Genomic DNA, 18,595 nt, shown 5'->3' on the forward strand with positions numbered 1-18,595 from the left:
TTTTCCCTTTCACCAATTGCCTAATTTTCTCGGTAAAGTTGAAAATATACTTAGCACAGTTCTCTGCTATTCCTAAAAAGTACCCTACTTCTTCTTTGTGAACGGGTGCTGGTCCTTTCGCAATAGCCTTGATTGAAGGAGGTTTTTAACTCCTTCACTAATGACATGGTCCAGATAAGTTGCACTGTTTCAACAAATTTGCATTCGGAAAACTCAATTGCTAAACCTCTGGACTCTAAAATACTCAAACGTTTTGCTAGCCTGTCATCATGCTCTGCTTTTCTTTGACTATACAATAGGATATCATCCTGAAAGAACTGTATGCCAACGTCTTTCTAAATAATAATTTAAACATTAGGGGCATTTAAAAGAGCGCTGTGTCAAGTCTGCATCACGCAAACTGGTACATGCTCGATGCAAGGCTCTATGTCACATTTATTAAGCTTCTCAAAGCCACTTTGCGTGGCTTTGAGTGGCCTCATCTGGAGTAGGACAATGTAGCTCAAGTTGCTCCGTTGCGCTACTCTGCCCTGGGTAGGAGTTCCATAAGCTTTGTGGTGGGTGTTCCCATGCAACACCCATGGATTTTGACACATTCTCAGATTTACAAGACCATGTACACCAGGGGAGGCGCAACAAGGAGAAATGTTGTAATTCCTCCTTGTATTTTCCTCTTTCTATGTGTGCTGCTTTCTGCAGCACACATAGAGTGAGGAAAATGCCTCCTAAGATGGTTTTTGTACAGGAAGGTGAACCTTCCTGCACAAAAGCAATCTTGCATGCAAGGCAGACACCCTTGCACCACAGTGCAATAGTGCCTGCATTGGCGCTAGACTGCCAAAATGGCACTAGTGCAGGGGGAAAGGACAGGAATGCATTGTATTGCCTAATTACAGTGCATTCCTGCCCTTTAGCTTATATGCAGGGCAGTGCAGCTTGCTGCTCTGCCCTGCACCAAAATCTCATAAATATGGGCCTAATTGTTCAAACACTGCAGCTTCAGACAGTAAGCCAAACCGCATATGTCTAAATTGAAAACATACTTATGGGGGGTTAAATACAGTGAGCTTCTTTGAGTCAGGAGACTAAGAGCTTTGGCAATATGCTGAAGACAAATCTATGGTTGAAAACCATTTAGAATCCTTGAGACACACCAACATTTCATTTATCTTCAGCAAAAGAAATTTGTCAATCACAGTATTGTTGATTACAGTATAGTCTAATTTTTCAGGTGCTTCATCTGGCCACGGTTGAAGGAAAAAGCCATTTGAATGTTTCAGTAGGCTCAATCAAACTAGTGGAGACCAAGTTATTAAACTCTTTACAAATCCATTCTCTAATCAATAAGGGTATGTTGTTCATTTTGTGTACTTTAGGGTTAGCATTCTCTTACAAAATGATTTTATCTTCAAAACCTTGTAGGTTACGAAAAACACTTCTAAGAATGTTCACACCTTTCTTCTGCATATCATCTCCAACCAACACTCAACCATCCATAACAAGAACTTGATCCTTACTATTGGGGTCTAGCACAATCTGCAGTTTTACATCTCAAACTACCTCAAAACTGGAGGTCCTTTTTCAGAACATACTTTTACCTCTATAGTATCTATTACTGAATTTGAAAGTAAACCACCTGAAACCAGCCATTTCAATTTGTTACCTACTATAACCTTCAGGATGAATTGAATATCATGTATGAAAAATTTCTAACCTACTTTACCTAAACGTTTTCAACAGCTTTTCAGTTGATAATGGTGTAAGTTCAACAAGAATATGCAAATGTTTTAAATGACACCTTACCAATAGACATGCAATGTTCTGGTTTAGTTTTGAGAAACACTCCACTCACATCCTATACCAATATAGTACAAATACTAGCACTTTATTTCAATCTGTATCATCTTGACCCTAATGATTCTTCTGTTCTTCATTTGCTTTGCCTTATACACATTTAATTTGGCTATTCTTTCTTCCACACACCTTTGCAAAGTGCCCCGCAGTGGCACAATTGCTGCATTTCTGCTTAGCAGCTGGAAAACTCTTACTAAGCGCTAAATGTTCTCTACTTTCACAATGGTAACATCTGTTTTCCCAAGATTTCTCCTTATCTTTGTTCCCAATTTTACTGTGAACATTCCCAACAAGCTCATATTCTTTCACATCTTGCTTCAAAGCAACGGCACACATGCTTCATGTTTCCACTTTGTGTACAATAGCTCCATAACACACCTTCCAAAGTGCAATCCCCATTAATCCACGGCCAATCTTAAATAGCAGTTTACTAACATGCATCATCGACTGACCACTAATAAGGTCATCCTCAAGTGCAACAAATTTACAACCATTACTAGCATTTTGAACTGTGCCACATACTCATCCACGGACTCATTATTGCCTTATTTTTGCTGTAACAATGTGTATCTAGTGATACCAATACAAACTTTAGGTGCACAGTATCCATCAAAATCAAGAACAGCTGCATTAAAGATATTAACAGCCCCAATTACAGCTTCAGTCATCTAAGGATATACTTTCAACCCTTGTGGGTGAAAGGAATGAAAGAGAAGTCTCTTTTTATGTTCCAGTGACATAGAATTAGATTCATCCATAGTTGTTAAGTAGTTTCAAAAGTATTTCTTCCATTTCAAGCATTTTAGGTTTGGTTCAGCACCTGATGGCCAATAGAATTGTTGTGGACTAATTATAAAATTTGGCGTAGTCATACTGAGTAAGTGAAATTGTTCAAAGTCCACTCTTCACCAAAACAGGATTAGTCCAATGTCCTGACTTCACCACTACCCAAGGAGTACGCTATTGTAGTTGCTCCAATGCAATGCAATATCTAGTAGGTAAGTAAATCCAAAGATCCAATGAAGAATATCCCAATGAAACATACTGTTGTCGTATACTATAGGTATGCAAGTTGCAAAAAAGTGATGATCATTGAGCCTAAAGGTACATTCAAATATGTCTCACCTTATACTGCTGTACCTTCTACTTAATGTGTGATGAACTCAATGTCAATGCTATACTTTTGCTCACAATTAAACTCTTCCAGTGAATACTTTGCAAGCTCTTCAAATCTGACTTTACTTAACATGCAAAATACATACATTCAGTTTGGTAGAGAGATTTCATTTTGGTATTATGGTATTGGTGCTAATCAGTTTTGCTGGCTGCAGCACTGAGTATTATATTGCAGTCGCAATTACAGGATTCAGGAACACAACAGGACATTAGTAGTACTATTGTACTTCTACTAAATGAACAAAAAAAGAAGTTTGTGAAAAGACCATGTAACAGATCACTTAGTAATATGGGGCTATGTTGCTATAGAGGGTCTGTAAACTGTGAGCCCGAAGACCATAAATGTCACCTTAACCTCAAGATGTATATGAATATACTGTGGTAAAAAAGGTCAAACTCAAGTTTATTACCAGTACAACAAACTTTAAATTGGAAACACACGGTTTGCTCGCTCACAGCTAACATGCAACAATGACTTTACACATGGAAACAATTCCAAGAGTCAGTAGCCTTCTTCAATGTAAATTTGTTTTTCTGCACAAATGTAACCCCTTGACTCTTGGTGCTGTTTAATACATTATGATATATGTAAATAAACATGAAAAGGCTGTGACGTAAACCATATATGCAGATGTGAAATATAATGTTATTTATTACTATTGTTGGGAATTTTAATTTATTTAATCGGTGCTTCCGGCAATCAATCTGTCTTTCGCACAAGATTAATACATGCATTACAAAAAATGAATAATGTTCAGAAAAAAAGGAAGAAAGAAGTGAAAAAGGAATATAAGAGAAACTGCACTGGGCGAACCTTTTATGGCAGTTTGCCTCTTCTTTTCAGTCCAGTTGGTCTGCAATCAACAATCTTACTTTCTTGGATGGGTATAATATATACTGTATATATTCCTTCCACCAAATGTCTATCATTATCTGCAGTTTAAGTTTCCATTTATAAATAGTCCTTCCTTTCTGGAGATTCATGTTTCCATTGTCGTGCATGCAGGGTAACTGTGAGCTTGTCCGTTTTTTAGTCATTTTTATGTACTTTTCTCTGGCATCCCAAACTTGTAACATAAACCTTCCCAGAAGTGAAGTTACTTTGTCTGAGATATCACTAAATGAAAAGAAGAGCCAAATCCTCCTGATTTATCAAATGTTCACTTTCTAGTCTCTGTTTCATGATTTTATCTGTAATCCAGTTGTAAATTAGATCATTCAATAAAGGGGTTTCAATCTGTCTGCATTGGCAAATAACAGAGGTTTATTGATTTATTTTCTGCAATCTTGCTTTCAGTGGCAATATTCCTCTTCTGCCTAATACAAAAAAAATCTTCATTATCGGAGATTTCTTAAATTAACCAGATAAGATTGCACTTGCTGTGTGTGATCAAACAACCCAGGTTGTCCTGTTGTGTGCAATGTCTCTAACGTCATGTGTGTTTCCTCCATCTCTAGCATGTCAACCTGTATGCTGATGAGAACATTCAACTTTATATTCATTGCTGATCCTAGTGCCAACATTTTCTAATTTTTCAAATATGCCAAGCTTCTTGTTTCCTTCTCCTATCTAATGGTAAATTGTCACTTGAAACTTAGATGCAAGATTTTATCAACCAGATAGTATTTTATTGATTTCAGTCTATATAGGCCATATTTATAGTTGCTGCCTGGCATCTGCTTTTAATATATGTGCAGCTAACTTTGCTTTGCCTCACAACGAAGGGAAATTCCTGAGGGAGCACCAGAAGGGACCTCCAGAAGTTTCTTCTATGGACTCCTATTTTCCCAGTAATTTTGTCTAAGCCCAACAGAATGACTCACTAAGCAATTTGGCTTTCTACATTGGCAGAACCAGTCTAGATGTGGTGAAAATCAATGGTTGTGGCTGAGCAATACTCTGCAAATTATACTTAAGAAAACTTCAAATGCTTTCAATTATTGATTTAATATGGCTGTTCCACATAGGGTTGTTCATTAGTGAAAGAACTAAAAAGTTAGTTACTTCTCCCAGCATTGTATCATTTATCTTGAAGGCTCTATTGTTTTCTCTCTTCTTTTGGTAGGACATTATTTATGTCTTCTGGGTGTTTATTTTCCATTCTGATCACTTGTGCATGTAGGCTATTAGGGTCATTAGAAAAGAATCATAGGCATATAGTAAAGCTAGAACGTTAGATCCTTCAATAGCTGGCACATCTTGATTTACCCTTATTATTCCACTGTGAAGATCATTTATGTGTAGGTAGAACAATATCTGTGCCATGCGGGCAACTCTGTTTTACCCCCCTTTTGCAGGAAAATCTTATTTTGAGACATAATTAGTCCGACCTGGACTCTAGTATCTGAATACAGCATTACCTCCACAGACAATAAAGCAGAGTTCAGCCCCATACCATGTAGTTTACTCTGTAGCCAATGTCTATGGACATGATTGTAAGCAGAGAAATTACAATTCGAGAGGCATATTTTTGTGTTGCTTTGTTTGGTGGCTATTTTGTAGGAAAGAAAGTATCTGATCAATGGTGGCCAGACCTTCTTTAAAGCCTCCTTGGATGAGATTGAGTAATTTGAGATATTTTCTTCAGAGCTCTTAGGGATAGATCTACAAGAAAGTGGTGCATCAGTACTGATGCATGACTTTTCTTGTGCCGCCCTTAGTCACCCTAAAGTCACCATGGTAGCACTGTATTTATAATACAGCACACCATGGTGCATGTTAGAAGAACAGTAGCGTCAGAATTTATGATGCTATTGTGGTGCTTTGTGGATTAGTGCCACTAATTATGACGCTAGTCCACCAAAGCACTAGGGAGGCCCATAGGTTATTAGGGGTCCATCACTTTCATGCATGCGATGTGCAGGGTTTAAAAAGTTTTGAAAAAATGACTCAGTGAAATCTTGTAGATGTCACTGTGTTATTTTATGCGCCCTCCCTGCGGGGGAATGCTCGCTGGCATACATTATGCTTGCCGCAGGCATACTGTGGCGCAAGGGGTTACAAAGTGGTGCAATGCTAGCATTGTGCCACTTTGTAAATATGATGGATCAGAAATGCCTACCTAACACCGCATTAGCATTAATTAAATGCTGTTTATGTGGTGCAAGGAAGCACAAGGGCCTTGCAAATCTGGCCCTAAGTATAACTTTGCAGAATAATTTACACTCAGTATCAATTAAACTAATTGGTCTATAGGTCTTAGGATCATTATTTGGGCCCTTTTTGTACAGCAGTAGTATTACACTATTCTGCCAAAATGTAGTGCAGATGTTAATCATGGTGATCTCTATAAAAGTCATTCAAAGGAAATTTTGCCACTTGGTACCATGTTTGGCCCTGGAGCACCGACTTTAAATGGATTCTGTAATGTTGCCATAAATTTTTCCTCTTTGAATGCGCTTTCAAAAAAGCCTCTCCCACCAGGTGTTTCAATTATTTTTTCTCTACCTATAACTGTCAACTATGTGGCTTATGAATTTCTCCCAGGCAGTTCATTACGCCGATGGAAAGCTGCAGAAAAGAGTCTTATCCAGTCTTCTTCAGAAATATTGGCCTCCATATGCCTTTCATTTGTTCCCAAACAATCGCTTGTCTTCTGCCAAAAGTAAGTCATCTTTCTTCAGGGCACAATTTTGGAGCATTTCCCATTTGTTCAACTAGGTTAGGTCTTTGTTTTATTTCATCATGAGTTTGTGTTTGCTTCTGACTTTCTTAATTTCCTCTGTGACGTTAAGGTTTCTATGAGTTCTTGTTAGCCTAACACTCAGTTTCCTTGGGTGGAAGTTGAATGCTTTATTTTACATCTTTGCGCCTCTTATCATACCTCGATCTTGTTTTCAAGAGATTCATTCCATCCCACCCTCATGCCACCACCGAAAATCCATGAGACATTAGGGTCCTAAATGTCCCTCCAAAGTGAAATATGTTTCCTTTAACTTTGAGGGATAGTGCAATATGGTCACTAGCTGTTTCTTAAGTGATCCTGGGACTTTCAAATCTGGACCAGTCCTCGAACCTGAAGACCACATAATCTAAAATAGTTTGAGGTCCACTGGCACGGTAAGTGGAAATCTGTTCACCTATGTATTTATACACATTTCAGATGGAAATGACACCTTCACTTAAGCAAAACTGGGCTTTTTTGAGAAGTTGTAAATTTACAGAATAATTTTGGCAGGTTTCAGTTCAGTTAGCACCTCTTCATCATCTCCTCACTGTCCCATTTTGCAGTTGAAGTCCCCACAGATGAGAGTGTTGTTTGACAAGATTTTATCATTGCTCCTCTTGTTCAAGAGAGGAGAACTTTAAAGCCTTCTAACCTATGTTGCTATGAATAGATATTTATTATGCGCAGTACTGCCTTATCTAAGAAGGCTGTATCACACACCTGAACGTGTTCATGAACATCAATCGATGCTTTTGTTTTACGGCAATGTTCAACTTTACAAGTGATCTGTGAACCTCCATGGTCTCTCAACATAGGAAGATGTGTTGTTAATTTTGCGTGGTTAATATAACCCAGAAATTCCCATACTGTTGATAACCTTGGGCCTGATTTAGAGTTTGGCGGATGGCTTACTCTGCTACAAGCATGACGGATATCCAGTCCATGGTATTACAATGTTCATAGGATATATTGGCCTCGTAATACAGCGGCTAGGATATCCGGCAGGTTTGTGACAGAGTAACCCCATCCACCAAACTCTAAATCAGGCTCTATTTCTCTTGCAGTACCAAGGTTTCATGCCTGTTCAGAAACCTCTTTAGATCTGTCCTCCACATTTTGAGGGATACTAGCCACATTCTTTCATAAGGCTGTGGCTTACTTGCCACAAATCATCTGTCCTGGTCTTGTCTTCCTAATTATAGGATCCAGTCAGTTTTGTTGAAATTGATTACACTTCACACATACTAAACCTGAGAGTTTCAAGGATCTCATTTTAGTGTAATATTCCCTTGTATGTTAAACAGTTTCTTCACTATGCCAACAGATTTAGAATTAATCTTTGTGGGCCCAATTTTGGTGTTTAGGATTTACTCTAAACTGTTCACTGGTTGCGGGTTAGTATCCTTGCATGTCTAGTTCATCTCTTTTCCCCTCTTCTTCATAGGGCAAAGTAACAGTGCACATATTTCTATCCTCATGTTCCCTTACTTTGTGTAGAATGTAAAGATTTATTGCTAGAGTCTCCTTTCTCCCTCACTGACGTTTACCTCCCTAGCTTTTCCGAAGGAGGTACTGCCAGTTAGTATTCTAATTTCTGGGAAAGGATGGGTAAGGGGAAATTCCACTTATACACTATGAGCCTGAAATTTCCTGTATCTATTAATATGTAGTGTCTGATGTAATTTAATCATTTTCAAATCACTCATTTTGGCAGTTCCTTCCCCCATGCTTTCAGACAGCCATTTATATATGTTCTTTTTTATAGAAAATCTTCCCTCAATAGTTGCCATTTTGGGAATTTCATAAATGGTAACATTGTGTGTGTCCTCCCATCATATTTTGACTTTTTTGTCTCCTGTCATAGCCGAATACCCAAATATTAGCTGAAGGTCTCCTACCAGCTATGCGTCTCTTCTTTCAGAACACTGTGTGTGTCCTTAAAAAAGTTTCTTGTGGGGCATTCTGGCACTTGTTTTTATATATGTCTCGTCCACTCACGGACCCATCCTGCCTCATTTATTGAATAGTTGGACATTCTTTAATATAATATATTTTCTTTAAGATCCGGTTGAGGTTTCGCAATTATGACTGACACTGTTCCTCTATTGGATGCATTTGAAGGATTAGCTTTGCTTCATTTGATAAGATCGGTGGTTCAATTGTGTCAGTATTTTGTTATTTCTTGATGGGAGCTTCAGTTTTATTTATTTTTTTACTCCTTGGCGGAGCTCTACTATATCATTTTGTTGGTCCTTCATCTCTTGGCCTCGCTTCAGCATGATTACCATTAGTTTTGCCTAATAATGTGGGGTTGTCTCCTTTTGATGGTACTGAGGCTATGAGTGATTAATTTCTATAATGCAGTATTTAAGTTCAACCTCTACTGGTTCCGCACTCCGGCTTTGTTGCTCCAATAAATCTGTACTTAAAGCCCATTTGGGCATTTGCTTGTTATTTAGGCTCACACATCTTTGTAATAGGCCTGAGGTAAATTAAAATGATGCCTAGGTATTTCCATAATTTTGTGAACTTTGCAATAAATAACATCATAATTAATTGCCATTTGCGGTAAAAATCCACGGGAATGGTCACTCACAGTGTCAAATTTACAACAAAGTGCGGCAATAACAGATCAGGAGCAGCTGTTTATCGGCAGTGATAATTTTTTATGAACTATTTTTTAGCGTGGAATGTTGTCTTTCATCACAAGACTAAGCAAGAAAACCGCTTATGCTAAACCATAGGGATAAATGACAGCTTTCCATTTCTGCGTACTTAGCAAAAGCAGATTATGCAAATATCACCACCCCCCGAAAACTTTTTTGTTGTTCTTCTGGCTTTCTGCGTTTTTCCCATTCTGATTTTTCTGTCCATTTTCCTCAATGTCTAAGATTTGTTCCCTCATGGCACATATCACTGATGATTTGTCAGTCCTTTCTTACTTTCACTATTTCTCCCTTTTGAATCTTATTCCTATATTAATATTGCAGGCAGTATGGTATTTCTTCATCTTTGTTAGACTCCGTTTCTCTATTTTTTGCCCCTTCATCCTCTAAAACATTTTTAGGACATCATTTGCCCCCTGATGATTCGGGCTGATATCTATTGAGAGGGTGATTAGTCGATTTAGGGTTGTGTGAACCGCTGCAGCTGGTGTTGCTTATTGATCAGTTAAATTCACCATTTGAGCATTCAAGGATGACATCAGAAGTGCTGTCAATGTGCTGGTGAAAGGGACTCCTTCCTTTTTGGGATTTCATAAAAATCCTAGTTCATTGAGTCTTTGCATATTCTGCTGATAAGTCCCTGCCCTGTGCGAAGTCAGTTGAACTACTTAGGCAGTCAGGTGCTTCCAAGGGCTGTCAACACTTTATGGTCACAGTTGGTGAAGTAATATATATATATACTACCAAACATTTCTCATTCTTTCCAGACTTGACTGTGCCGTCCATAGATTTCTGTTTCGTTCTAAGTACTACTTGAGCTATTATCCAAAAGTTCTCGCTGATGTGGAGCTTTGGCTTTGACTGTAACCACCAGATTTTCAGACTTGGGCACCACTACTTCTAACCTAGCCAGCTCCAGCCTTTGTTTTAGGCATAATTCCTTCTTGGGGGACTGAGGCATAAACCTTTATTTAAATCTTAAGTTGAGGGGGGTTCCTGATAGGTTGTCATGGATGAGCCAAGTCCCCTCGGTGTGTACTGTCTTAACTATCCCTTTGGCTTCTTTCTGTCTTGAACTTTCCCCACATTTCCTACCATTCATTAAACTTGGTTTTAAATTCTTCAACTGTAGTCAAGCGGTTGCATGTTAAACTTTCCTTGTCTCTCTAGATTCCCTCAGCCACTTTTAAAGTGGGTAATGTTAAGAGATTCTTTCTTATCCATTCACTCAGCATGAGTACCAGATACAACTACTACATCTGAAGAAGTAAAAACGGTGATTTTGAGTTTAAGAAAAGTATGAGAAATAGTCCTTTACTGACCCGTACAAATATGTGAAATTAAATCTGAAATTAGGCCCGAAAACTAGTGAAAACTAGCGAAAATTATTTATTGTTTAGAAACCTGTAGAGCGTTTCTGTGATGACTGGTGTAAGTAGATAGGAAAAAAGAAACCAACAGCCACTAAATTAGCTTGTCCCTGCTTCCCAACATAGCTGTCTGAAACCTCATAATCAAATATGGTAAATCAGCACAGAGTTCAATGCAAGAAAGTGTGCATAGTACAAAGTTAATGGTTTGAAGTGTGTGTCAGGGAGATTAAAAAGATTCTTTCGGGAGACGTTGTTCTATTCATCTCTTATGTCCTGACAAAGAAGTTGGAGCTCAATCTACATATAATTCTTTTGAAACATCCTTCACAAAGAGCGCACAAAGTGGGCTGCTGCTAGGGCCACTGAAGTGGTGAGATGTATCTTTGGAAAATGTAGTAAACAGTTATTTTGTACTTCACTTGTCCACTCAACATGAGTAAGATGTACAACCACGACAGCTGAAGAAGTAGAAACAATGGTTTAAATCCAGTATGTTTGAGGAATAAGCTATGGTTAACTCATGGAAACATGTAAAATGAAGTCTGCAAGTGGTGCTGAAAACTATCAAAAGTTATTTAATGTACAGAGAAATGTATACTCCCCTCCCCCTGCACTCCATTCTCCATGTGCATGCCCCTGCACTTTCCGTCCTGCCCTCCCTAGTGCATTGTGCTGCCATTGGCAAGATAGCTGCACTCCCTGGTAAGTTTACTGCCCAATCCTCTGCCCCCTCCCAAAAGTCCACAGTTTTATATGTGGTTCCTTCCCTCCTGCCTTATGTGATCTGTTGTATTGTCATTTCTAGTCAACTTGCTGCCTGTGCCTCCGTCCCCTTTCCCTCCTTTTCTGTGTCCATGTCCCTGTCCCCTTATTTCTTCCCTGCATGGTTAGCATGGTGTTCCCTCTTATTCTAGTCTTCCCTCTGTGGTCAGCTTGCCGAACATGCCCATCTTCCACCTGTTCGCCATTCTTCATGTGGATGACCCTGCACCCTCCCTCTTGCTCTCCACAGTCTGCTGTGCTTCTACTGCCCTTGCTGTTTGCCATCAATGATTAGCCTGCTGCCCCTGCCCCCTCCTCCTAATGGTTCATCGTACTGCCCCTGTCCCTGGTTCCCTTTTCTCTAATCAGCTTACTGCCCCCGCCCTTTATTTTCCAACTGCATACCCCTGCTCTTCTTTCTTCCCTACATGGTCTCTTGTGCTGCCACTGCCCCTGCCCATCCTGATCATCTTGCTGCCCCTGCCCTTTTCCTCTCCCTTTGTTCTCCATGTGCATGCCCCTGCCCCCTTCTTCCTGCTCTCTGCGGTCAACTTGCTGCCTCTGCCCATTCCAACCTACCCTCCATGGATCAGCTTGCTGTCTATGCCACTGCCTACGTCCCCCCTGCACTCTATTCTCTGTGTACGTGCCTCTTCCCCTTCCTTCCTTCCATCTGTGGTCTACTGTGCTGCCAATGCCCCTGCTGGCTGCCCGGTCACCTTGCTGCCTACCCTACTCCTTTCCACCTCCTTCATAGCCTCCATTCACTATGTGCATGCCCTTGCCTGCTCCCTCCTGCCATCAAGGTTCACCGTGCTGCCACTGCCCAGACAGCCTATGCTCCATGGTCATCAAAGTGTCCCAATCCATACTTCTCTCCCTCCAGCTCTCCTTGGCCTGATATGCTGCCCCTATCCTTTTCAAAGACAATCTTCCTCCTGCTCTCCTTTCACAGTGTAAATGCCCCAGCCACATTTCTCATGTTGTCCATGGTCCACTGTGTGCCTGTCCTACCCAATCATTCTGCTGCCCCTGCCCACTACCTATTCCCTACCCTTTGTTCACCATATGCGGGCCCCTGATCCCTCCCTCTTGCTCTCTGTAGTCTGTAGTCCTGTCCCTGCTGCCTGCCCTCCCTGGTCAGCTTGCTAGGTTTGCCCACTCCCATTGCCCTGTATTCTCCAGCTGCCTGTCCTTGCCCCCTTCCTCCTGCTCTCCATGATCTTTCATACTGACCCTGCCCATGCCATGCTGCCATTAGAGGTAAGCGTGCAACCATTTTCTCCTTCCTGATGTTCTTAGGTGGCTGCAAGCAGCAGGTGGTTGGGTGCAAGGGGCCAAACAGCTTGTGTTTGGGTGCAGGTGGATGGCTTTGGGGGTGCTGGGTTTGTGGGATAAGATGCGAGGCCCGCTAACATTATTTGCCCTTTTCACAACCTCCTTACTGTGAATAGCTGGGGTTGGTGGTTAGTCAGGAGACAGAAGGGTGGGGAGGAAGGTCATTATTTTTTTGGTGTAGGTTATGACTGCGGTACTCCTGCAGTATCAGGAAGGTAGACACCCCAAAAAAGATTGTTGACATTGGGTTTTCCTCATTACCCCAGCACTGGGAAAATGCAAATAAAATTAAACATGATGCTGTTTTGAGTAAATAATAACGTTTTGAATATGAAACATATATAAAAATATAAAAATAATATATATGTGTTCTCTAGTTTGAATAGTGAAATGCAGGGCTCTAATGTATTAGTTGATGTATGAGATATAAACACAATTGCTTTTTGAATTTTTAATACATGATTTGAACAAAATAATTCATGAAAGATGATATTGAATATGTTGGTGTAGTGCTATGAGGAATATATTTAAACTGCTAGTCTAAATCAGTTGCAGCATTCAGCGAATACACTGCTCTGCAATATCCACAGTAACTATGCTGCAGAAGATAGAGCTTTGCTGTTCTTGGAACACTGAATTAAAGTTACAATATTTTTAACCAATTGTTGATGTCCCCACTATATTTTTTAATAAAATCTTTCCTATGTTTGGGTGCAGACTGTCAAGTCTTACGATAGATGTATCTCTTACGTAACAGTATCTCTTGCATAACAGTGCTATGAGGGGATAAATAATAATGGATTGTTATAAAATATAGATACTAAAATTATGTATGTAACTATATATCAATAATAGAGTCTTTTACTGTTTCTGGGTTACCGATTGTTTTTGGGGTTTTTTAAAAACTAAAGGGGAAATTAATAAACTGAAGAAATTAAATTATGCATTGTAGTTCTGACAATGCATTTACAAGTCGAAAATATGCACAATTATGTGTTCATTTTGGATTTGATTTTAAAGATTATAGCTTAGCTTTATTTGAGTAGTTGTGTAAATAAAAAATAAGTGCACTTCATATGCTCACATGTGTAATAGTGGTATTATATTCTCCTTATAGTAGTGTGGTATTGATTAAAGTTGCTTTTGGATACCATGGATGTTACTCCAATTGTAACTGCCATAATGTTATTTAAAGTAGCGTACTGACACTGAAGGAAAATGTTACCGAGGTTTCTTAGTATTTTCTTCTAACATGACTTAAGAAGACAAATATTAGGAGTATGTGGTCCGTAGTGATAAAGGAGACTGTAAGGAAAATTATGGTTTGGTTATTTGAAAGTAGATTCTTCCATGAAATCTTGACTTACACGAACTACACAAACTATTTTATGTGAAGCCACTAGGACCTGTACAAGGAGGAATTAAAAAAACACAGTCATTAAAGAATGTGCAGTGATAGTATATGTAATTTACTTATGGTAAAATAGTATGGAATGTTTCTGATTAGCTCAGTGTGTCTTGCACACATAGGAAGAGAACAATATAAAGGTCATAAAACTACTGAGGCAAAAGGTGTCAAAAGTAGGGCCACCTTTGGTGTGTCCTATATTCTGTGGCTTGCACCCTCCCATTCTATTCCATATCAAATTCGTGGTTTTTGGTCTACTCTCTTTCCTCCTTCTGCCCTTTCCATTTCTTTGTCAAATAATTTTCAATTTAATTCTACTACTGCATCTATCCTTGTTGCCCAGCTTTGCTTTTGTGTGATCTAAACTAACTCTTTGCTCATTTAGTAGGTTAGTATGTATGAAGAAGATACTATTGAGCACTGACGAACAATAAAGATGGGGAAAAGTGATTTAAAAAATGAAAGCCAAAAAGCGTCAACTGTGGAGATCTGGTTGTGTCGGACTGGGACAAAGTCAAAAGTTCAGGCTGACTGTGATGGAGAGCCAACTACTAGCTACAGGGACTCAATTAGGCCAGCTGAACAAAGTCCCTCAAATCCTAGTTTGTGGAGCATTACAAAAACCTGTGTCAAAGTTTCATATCACCACTGAAGTGGTGAGTTATTTCTGAAATGAGGCAAGGCTATAATGTGAGGTCCTTCATCATCATCAAGGATCCCATTGATGAGGGCCTGCAATACGAAGTCTGACATTTGGGATGCATCATGCAATCAGGGCAATGTTTCAGTTCTGAGGAGCTGGAAGGGTGCGATGCTGAGATCGTCATCGTCATCGAGGCTGCCGTCAATAAGGGGTGCGAAGGATAGCACTGAGGATGCGTTGTGCAGCATTCTTCCTGAAGAGACTGTGGGCTGTGAAGGCGAAGTGGATGCTTGCATTGGGTCTGATCCACGCAGCTGTGGCGATGCTCAGTTCTGCTCAGGGTTGTGCGTTGCAGCAGAAAAGATGTGTTTGGTTTTGCTGTGCTGCTAGGTTCACAGAGGCTGGCAGATCACCTTAGACCCACTTCCAAGGGTCCAGGCCTGGGGTGGCACCACTTGGCAGGGCATACTCACTGATGACAAAGTCCAGGTTCTGGGGTCGAGGGCCTTACATCCCTAGGGCTCAAGTCAGAAGGCCAGCTGACTAGTCCTTGGAATCACGCTGGAGTCTTGGGCTCAACAGATTTTGGTCCAGTCCTTCTCACTGCCCGTCTCAGGCAAAAGGGCAGTAGGTCAGCACAGCAGGGCAGCTGTCCTTCTAGGCAGCAGTCCAGCAAATTGACTGTCCTTTCAGCAGCATAGCAGTCCTTCTTCAAGGCAAAGAATCCACAGGCTCATGAGTGTGCTTAAGAGTTTGCATCTCAGGTCCAAATTCCACACCTATTTATGCCTTTGAAGTAGGGAAAAGCTTTTAGAGACATGCCTTAAAAGTGCACAGGTGCCCTGTCTTCCTTGCCCTGGCTCCAGAGTAACTGCAGGCGGCATTCAGTCCTTTGTATGGAGGCAGGACAAAGCCTATTCAATGGTAAATGGAGACAGGGCCAACTCACTCCCATCCTGCCAGTGATGGTCCATTCTAGCACACCAAAGATCACTGTTGCGGGTGACTGTTTAAGAGCAATACAAAAAAAGCCCTCTCAACTACACCCAGTTATGTGACCCAGAGACAGGCTGTGGTACCAAATGGCTAAGGCTGGAAGGTGCCAACTTTCTAAAAGAGGCATTTTTAGAATTATAATTTAGAATCTGACTTTACCATAAGCTAGGATTTTTCATTAAATTTCCAAAGACATCAAATGTGAACTGGGTACCTGTTCACATTTATTTGGAAATTACAGCTTACTAAATGTAATAGGGTAACCCCAATGTTATCCTATCCCCACCTTTTAAGTACATTGCACCCAAACCTCTAGGCTGTCTAGGGCTTACCCTAGCAGTGAAATACATGTGTTAAAAAGGATGGTTGGGTCTGGCAAAAAATGTATCTGCCAGGTCGACATATCAGTTTAACACTGCACAAAGAGGCTGCAATGGCAGGCCTAAGACATGTTTAAAGTGCTACTTATGTGGGTGGCACAATCATTGATCCAGGCCCACGACTAGCATTTAATTTACAGGCCTCGGACAAAGGTAGCACCATTTTACGAGGGATTACAGGTAAAAACAATATGTCAATTAGGTATAAGCGAATTATTTGAAGGAGTAAGTACAAGCACTTTAGCAGTGGTTAGCAATGGCAAAGTGCACAGAGTCCTAAGGTCAGCACGTAGTCAGGAAAACAGGTGGTGTGAAGGCCAAATGTTAGGGCGAAAACTATGCCAAGGATGCCAGATCTAACGGTAGCCACCTTTGGAAAAGTTATTAAGCATATCTGCTGCTGACAAAGTGTAAAATGACACTAGCTTATAACTCACCATAGCAGGCATCACAGGCTATTAAATCCTCTTACATTGTTCTAGGTACAATTTGAATGTGAGGACCTATAACATTGAAGTGTACTTTTAATGACTGGTATATCCATCTTGTAACTACAGTGAACTAGGGTATTAGATTGCAGTATCTCGCAGTAGAATGTTAGGAAACGGAATGATGCCATGTGGTAGATCCAAGTTCCCTTACGGAATGTTAAAGTGACAGTTTGTGGTCAGTTGCTGCTTAATGTGTGCTACCAGTGGCTCGCTGCACATCTTCACTTACAAATAAACTCGCATTTAGAAAGATTGCTACTGTGTGTTCGTCCCTCAAATACATCATTTTGACGACGATCAAGCGAGTCACTGACACAAACCCATTGTTTATATCACTGTTAGGAGGCAGATGTATGAAGATAGGTTACCCAGGCCTACATCGGGTAACACACAGCGCATTGAGGTACAGGCGTAAAATTGAGTGGCTGAATGCTGAGAATCACCATATTTGAGCGAAAGCGCTTAAAGCCCAAAAGCCGGCAAGTATAGATCCTCACACGGTTGTGAAACACATCAGCGAAACGCAACATGCAGCTGCGTTCCAAAGTCAAGCCGGACTTCGATAGATGTGATTTACATCAGGGTCATTTTGAAAAGGTATCGGAGACCTCATAGCATCGTGGTCTAGCGGTGACTTGCAAGGCAATGCCATCAGTGGAATGCAACAGTGGCTTACAAGTAGACTTACGTGACAGCCGTTTCGGGAAGGCATTATCCAGCGCTGATCTGCACAGCACGTGGTCTTATCCCAGATCTCGTTATAAAAGCTGTGGCCATTTAAAACTAAAGATACTGTCCAGCGATGATCTGCACAGCGTGCGGGCATAATTCGCCTGTTGTGTTTATTCCTGTGATATGTTCGGCAGTCATGATCTATGCAACATGCAGTGGTATGTGTAAACCATACTGGGTCATTGCCCTGGTCCACACAGCAAAATATAGCGGATCACACAGTAAGGGTTAGTTTTGCCTACACTGATGCTGATTCGCACAGCTTGCGGACAAAATTCTTCAGTCAGTAGTCCGTAAACTGCCCAGCGCTGATCCGCACAGCTTGTTGACATTTTCCAATTATTGGAGTCTATCAGACTTCTAACTAGCACTGATCTGCACAGTTGGTGGATATTTAATTGTACTGTCTTGTTTTATCATTAATTCATTGGAAGGTAGTATTGGTATTATATTAATTAGATGTAGTTATGCCACTGTTCTCCACACTGCATGCCAACGTTCTCACACTGTAATTTTCGGGCGAAGATAATTTTTTCTCTATTATTTAAACCACGAATAGTATATACATTTGTGTTGTTCGGTACACATGAAACAGTTGTTGGGGGAAACAGCGTCCTATGCCAGTGGTGTGCCATCTCTTAGTCCTCACCTTGTGTGAAATGTTTACAGAGATATGCAGTCAGTAACTCCACCACCGCCTATCCTAGAATCACCACGTGAGCCTCCAATAACATGGAAACAATGGTAGGATGCCTTTGCGAAATAGTTGGGGCAATTGGATCACTTTGATGAAATATCTACTTCTTCATTGGTTAGGTTTTATGGGCAGGGCTACACTGAAATACTTACCTGAAGCAGTTTTGGAAAGAGATCATGAGTTCGATGCATACCAGGAGACTGTAAAAAACTCCAGATTAGATTTCATGTGCAGCCAAGCTCGCTAGTAATGTGTCATACATTCTTTAAAAGAATTCACAATCTAGGGGAAGATGGGGATACTTATATTACTGAGCTCAGAAAGCTTGTTGTGGAATGCCAATTGGAATCCTTTGCTGATCAGTTAGTAAGAGATCAGTATATATGCCACTGCAATGATAAGATGATAAAA

Source organism: Pleurodeles waltl, chromosome 8 (genome assembly GCF_031143425.1).
Source record: "Pleurodeles waltl isolate 20211129_DDA chromosome 8, aPleWal1.hap1.20221129, whole genome shotgun sequence".
Classification (NCBI taxonomy): Eukaryota; Metazoa; Chordata; class Amphibia; order Caudata; family Salamandridae; genus Pleurodeles; species Pleurodeles waltl.